Here is a 6319-nt window from a genome sequence, read left to right as displayed (position 1 = left end):
TTCGTATGTAGAAAAGTTACAAAGTAATTTTGGGTACTCAAATCACTTTTTACCTTTTGCCCACGGGTTTTACTTTGATATTCAAGTGTTGAAAGTAACGCACATTTTCTTTGAAATTTCGGAAGTCCGACTAAGGGGTCGCTTTTTTGCGGTTACCGAAGGGTTCGCTTAGCGGTTAGCGGTTATCCCCCAGGTGAGCCTTCATTCGTATGTAGAAAAAATACAAAGTAATTTTGGGTACTCAAATCACTTTTTACCTTTTGCCCACGGGTTTTACTTTGATATTCAAGTGTTCAAAGTAACGCACATTATGTATGAAATTTCGGAAGTCCGATCGTAAGGGGTCGCTTTTTTGCGGTTACCGAAGGGTTCGCTTAGCGGTTAGCGGTTATCCCCCAGGTGAGCCTTCATTCGTATGTAGAAAAGTTACAAAGTAATTTTGGGTACTCAAATCACTTTTTACCTTTTGCCCACGGGTTTTACTTTGATATTCAAGTGTTGAAAGTAACGCACATTATGTTTGAAATTTCGGAAGTCCGATCGTAAGGGGTCGCTTTTTTGCGGTTACCGAAGGGTTCGCTTAGCGGTTAGCGGTTATCCCCCAGGTGAGCCTTCATTCGTATGTAGAAAAGTTACAAAGTAATTTTGGGTACTCAAATCACTTTTTACCTTTTGCCCACGGGTTTTACTTTGATATTCAAGTGTTGAAAGTAACGCACATTATGTATGAAATTTCGGAAGTCCGATCGTAAGGGGTCGCTTTTTTGCGGTTACCGAAGGGTTCGCTTAGCGGTTAGCGGTTATCCCCCAGGTGAGCCTTCATTCGTATTTTCGGGTTTCACTATGATTTGCGTCTTATATTCACGGATTACTTCGCAATTCGAACCGGAACCTTAAGGCCTCATACCGGACTTATTTTGCCTCATTTACAATAGTGCTTAAATATGCAACTTTAATGGGCGAAAACCCAATAAAGAAACAGCTCTACTGGAGATGTTTTAATTTCTATTGAAAAAGTACTTATCCAGTACTCAATAAAAAAAAATCCCCAAAATCTGACCGGTGGATCGATTTTTATAACGTCTATAACTGCACATAAATACTATCCAGAAAGTGGGGCTTTCCTTCAGTGACCCGCTGACCACATTACTCAGGACAAACAAACGTACACGTCCGAGAATCGCCCGAATGCCGAAACTTTTCCACCCGATCCTGTCAGAAATACACAACCTTTCATCTCAAATCCTTCGATATGACATGGGAGCGATAAAAGGCAATTTGTCGTCTACATAAACACACGATTTTGGGGCCCCATTCATATTTCGGAGGGAATACTTCTGTGCGCACCCGCGGAGTAATACCGAAACGAGGCCTTCAGTGCGGATTACAGATATCCGGTCAGATATGAACTTTGACCCGAATCCTTGACCTGGCGTTTTCCTACGCGCCTGGAGCGAGCTTTGTGCGTATTCAAAGTGCGTTTCGAAGGTAGATATATTTATTACCTTTGCCAGAATGGCAAGGTTATGTTTTAGGCTTGTACGTCTGTCTGTCTTTCTGTCTGTCTGTGAACAGCATCACTCGAAAAGCGCCTTTGATTGATCCTGATGATATTTGGTAGGTGGATATAGGGGTCGTAATCCCCATACTACTTCTCTGGCCCTCGCATGTTCTAAGTTTATGACCTTTGTGATCCTTTGTCCTGCTCAGACTTTTTTTGTCAATTTAACCCTCCTAAGCTGGTTGTTTAATCTGATCAGTAAAACGTGACCTATTCTGTGCTGCTGCTGCAGACTTCCAGATCAATGCGGTTTCCTGTGGTAAGAAATGCCACAAACCTGTATTTACTGAACCCACCTACAGGAATCATATATGTGCATCCCGTATATATACGGGTTCATCAGGACAGCCTTGTAGATACCAGATCTATACATATATTACTGTATGTACATAGTACATATCATATTGTACATAGTATATATTGAAATATGTTCGTGTTTTGTTTTAGGGAAATATAGTCTTAACCAGCCACGACAACTCATTAGTGATGAGAGTCCTTGTTTCTTACTTTATGACCAATGGCCATAATCTGCATGCTCAAATGAGGTGCTTTTAGCCATCTCTCTTAAAGCCAATGCAACTTAGGTCTAGACAATGCAGCGCAATAAAGACCAAGATTCCCCATTATATAGCGCAAGAGATAAACACCCAAGTACGTCAATGGGGACATCCTATCTCAAGAGGGCTTTATAACGTCATTTACGCCCGAAATCACCCAGCTATTTGATGTAATCTATAGATACCTAACTGTCAAAAGGATTTGCAGTCATAGAAGGATTTGAAAGGGTTTACAGCTGTGTATTGACATACATCTTCCAGGTCCACAACTTAAACGCAGTTACAACTAAAAAATGGGAGATCAAATTCCAACCTAATTGCAGCTAGTGCGTCAATATGGAAGTAACAATCTTTCTTTCTATGACACATAATGTTTGTAAAGGATGTAATGTATCAATGCTATTGGAAAATTCGGGAACAATGTGGCGAGTCATGATGCCACTTCGCTAGAAGACTAAGTGTGTGGCATCCATGCGGTGAAGAGGGCTATATGCTGTGATTCCGATGGCAAAAATTAGCATGAGGCACTAGGCACATTAGCGTGAGGCACAAGACTGGAATTCCATAGGATGGGGCTTGATAAAACAGACTAGGATATCACATCGGATAAAATATGGTTGAATAACACGTAGCATAACAAGTTATAGCTCAACACATGATTTATGTTTGATGGAAGCAGGTTTATTGTAACTGCGCACATTGATGCGATGAGAAAATCGTTAGGCTCGACTGTTATGCAGCTGTGGAGTAGAATGGACTGGGGATGATCCTGGTTTTTGATGCAGAAAAACGTTAGGGGCTCAAGTCGCGCTTTTATGACACGTCACATCAATTATCTAAAACATAACTTTGTCTTTCCTTCACACAGTAACTCGCAAAAAAAACCCGTCAGATAACCGTAAGATAATCATACTGACTTACTTGATACTTGATAAGGTCTCTTCATCGTTGTGTCAAGTGGTCTGCATCAAGGCAACGTCTCTTGTGGACCATCCTGCGCCATTCCATGCAATTCTGGGCCGTCACTTCTACGTCTCTAAGATAATCATACGAACCCAGATTGTAATAGAATGTTACAACTTCCGCTGTCTATACGTGTTGCTCATCTTCTAAGGTTGTGCCCCTTTGTTAATAATGTCTATGGTTCTATCTTATTAATGAGGTTCAAACGTTGATTCAAAGAATAAAGCTTCTGCAACTGTTAACATATGGATTGTAGTTTTACATGAATAGATTGATACTCTAAAGAGGGCGTATTTTCAACTAAAAATAAACTTGGATTATAGCAGTTAGTAGGGATATCATCAGCTTAATTTGACTCTTCAGACAATAACGATGTTACCTGGTTTGGATATGTCTTCTCGTCATTGCAGAGTGGACCGTGAAACAGCATCAAGATTGCTTCGCCAAGGGAGTGCATCCTATGGCAAAGACAAGAAAAGCGCCGCCCAATGGTTAAAATTATCATTGCAGGAAAACCCGCATCCGTCATGGTCAAAAGTAACTTGGATGGTATCACATCAAACAGGCCATACAAGATCGATGCACAAAGTCTGGAAGACTGGTATCATTCACCAAGTTGACTACTACATGTACATCGAACTAGTTTCCCTTCTACAACTACGGTCATGGCTACATGTTTAAAATTAATGATGTCGTCATCCATAAAACTTACCTGCCGTGGCCTTGCTGACATTGTATTTCCATGTCCCGTGAACAGCAGTACAGAAGAGGTTGGTGCTCATCATAAGCTGTGGTGTTAGAAACTACTGCACGAGTCTCCCAACAAGACGATGTGTCAGCTCTGGCCCGTGGGTCTACCTGGACAAGCTCAGCCAGTGGTGACCAGAACTGCATGCAAAGAGACAGAATAATCTTTGTGTACTATTCACAGCGTCACACCTGTCCCCGCGCGCCACAGACAGGTGGTTAGTTAACTCAATTTTGGAGGGTAACCAATCAGAGGAGTTATGCAAATGTACACGTATGCTAATGAGTGCAGGGGTATAAAAGGGAAAGATATTATCACAAAAAAGGCGCACAGTTTGACTTTGGGGAGGAAGATAAAAAGGTGGTTGGCAGAAACAGGCGAAAATTAAAGTCGGGTCAATTAGGGACAGTAGGAATGGTATGAGGGTGTTGAGATATAAAGAAGAAGGTATCTTTACCCTAAACACCCAACCATCCTCTCTAATTTCTTATGGCTTGGGAAAAGTACTCGCCTCGCTCTCTGCTCAGGGATGGAGACTTTCCGCACTCCTTATCCCTCCATCACCTGTTTGGGACGCGGGGTATGGGTGTGGTGGTATGAATCTTCCACTATATCAATCTAACCATGGCATAATTATAGTTGACCAGCGTTTGATGTCCAATTAAACTTAAGGTTAGCAAGGAGGTTGAAAACCTTCTTGAGGTTAGTTATTTACCCTGTTACAAAGAAAACCTTCCTGTGGATGCGGGTTTACCTGCAATGATGATTTCAGCCGTTTAACGGCGCTTTTCTTCTTAAAGATACACCAGCCTAAAGGATACACAAAACTTTCTTGTTCCTAGATCCTCATTCTTCAACAAACAAGAAATACATCTTTATGTACAAAATTCGTCTTTGAATACAAAAGAAAAGAAAGACATATAAAAGAAATATTCTAATGAATAAAGACGCACTTACTCCCTGCAAATCAGAGTTGCTTGGAGTGTATTGACTCTCTCAAGAAAGATGCTAAAAATGCCCGCAAACATCCGGCCAGCACAGTATCTCACTGTGTACGACTTGAAGGACATGTTGCAATACCAACTAGTGTAGATAGGTGGCGCTGTGAGACCGCCTGTAAAGTCATGTCCAAACTTTGTAATGTTTACACATTTATTCCAGCCATGTAACTTTCCTCTTACGCTACTTGTTTGTTCTAATTGTGTTTCATCTACAAATGAAAAGAAGTTACGAATGTGTGCCTTGTATGAGGTGGAAATCGGGTTCTTGGTCCCTTAGCATAAGGAGCTTTTATCAAGATTGATAAAAGCTTCTTGCTTTAGCAAGACAACTTTCCCAGCCAGAGAAGGCCAATTGCTTATTATGCTCTTTTGTTCTTCACTCAATCACAAACAATACTAAACCAGCAGACTGTATACATCAGAACTGCACTGCTTCCCAATGTTGTGCTTTGTGGCTTGGGTGGTAAGGGTTTACGATTATGACTTACAATTGTATTTTGGCCCAGGTTCTAATTGTCTACAAGAGTATAAAGGGGTTGCATTTCATTTGCTAATCGACGTGCAGTCTGATAACAGTTATTAGACTGCACGTCGATCATTAAACAGAAGGTCACTAGTCACAAACATGCGACTAAAATATATGATGCACAAAGTAAAGGTGTTTGTCTTTTGAATCCAGCTTAACTTAGAAATGTACCAGAAATATTTTACATGACATTGTGTTGTTCTGGTTAGAGTCTGTTGGAGGCTCTGTCTGTTGTGTTTACTAGTATTGTCAATAATATACTCCACGATCCAATAAAGCCATTCTAGCTTTGTGCAAATCACTTTCAAAGTAACATTTTCGTACTTCTAGCTCTGTATAGTCAATCAATTCAAATTGTTACAAATGGTATCTGTATTAATATTGTATCACACAATCGATTGACATAAATCAGCTAAAATAGATTACTCTGTGTAAAAGTATTAGTGAAAGGGCGTTTTACTATCCACAGCCAAATGTCAGTATTAGCGACGGAATGCCCGTGGATTTCACCCCTATCATATTGATGAAATCCACAGCCAACCAAATGTCAATATTAGTGGCAGAATGCCCGTGGATTTCATCACTACATACAGATGAAGTCCACAGCCAAATGTCAGTATTAGCGACAGAATGCCCGTGGATTTCATCACTACATACTGATGAAGTCCACAGCCAAATATCAGTATTAGCGACAGAATGCCCGTGGATTTCATCACTACATACTGATGAAGTCCACAGCCAAATGTCAGTATTAGCGGCGGAATGCCCGTGGATTTCATCACTACATACTGATGAAGTCCACAGCCAAATATCAGTATTAGCGACAGAATGCCCGTGGATTTCATCACTACATACTGATGAAGTCCACAGCCAAATGTCAGTATTAGCGGCGGAATGCCCGTGGATTTCATCATTACATACTGATGAAGTCCACAGCCAAATGTCAGTATTAGCGGCGAAATG

At 40.9% G+C, this 6319-nt stretch overlaps 1 protein-coding gene across 1 annotated transcript in view; it reads right to left on the bottom strand.

Annotated features, from left to right (window-relative positions):
* The window catches only part of LOC118431782 (fibulin-2-like), a 38802-nt gene extending 35250 nt beyond the window's left edge, over positions 1-3552 (bottom strand). The window contains exons 1-2 of the mRNA XM_035843113.1: positions 3461-3552; positions 3040-3154 (exon numbers count right to left, since the gene is read on the bottom strand). The gene's annotated coding sequence lies outside the window, so the exon portion shown is untranslated. The remainder of the gene's footprint in view (positions 1-3039; positions 3155-3460) is intronic.
* Positions 3553-6319: the final 2767 nt, after the last annotated feature.

This window comes from Branchiostoma floridae, chromosome 15 (genome assembly GCF_000003815.2).
Source record: "Branchiostoma floridae strain S238N-H82 chromosome 15, Bfl_VNyyK, whole genome shotgun sequence".
Lineage (NCBI taxonomy): Eukaryota > Metazoa > Chordata > Leptocardii > Amphioxiformes > Branchiostomatidae > Branchiostoma > Branchiostoma floridae.
The sequence above is the reverse complement of the archived record's forward strand: the minus strand, read 5'-3'. Positions and strand labels throughout refer to the sequence as shown.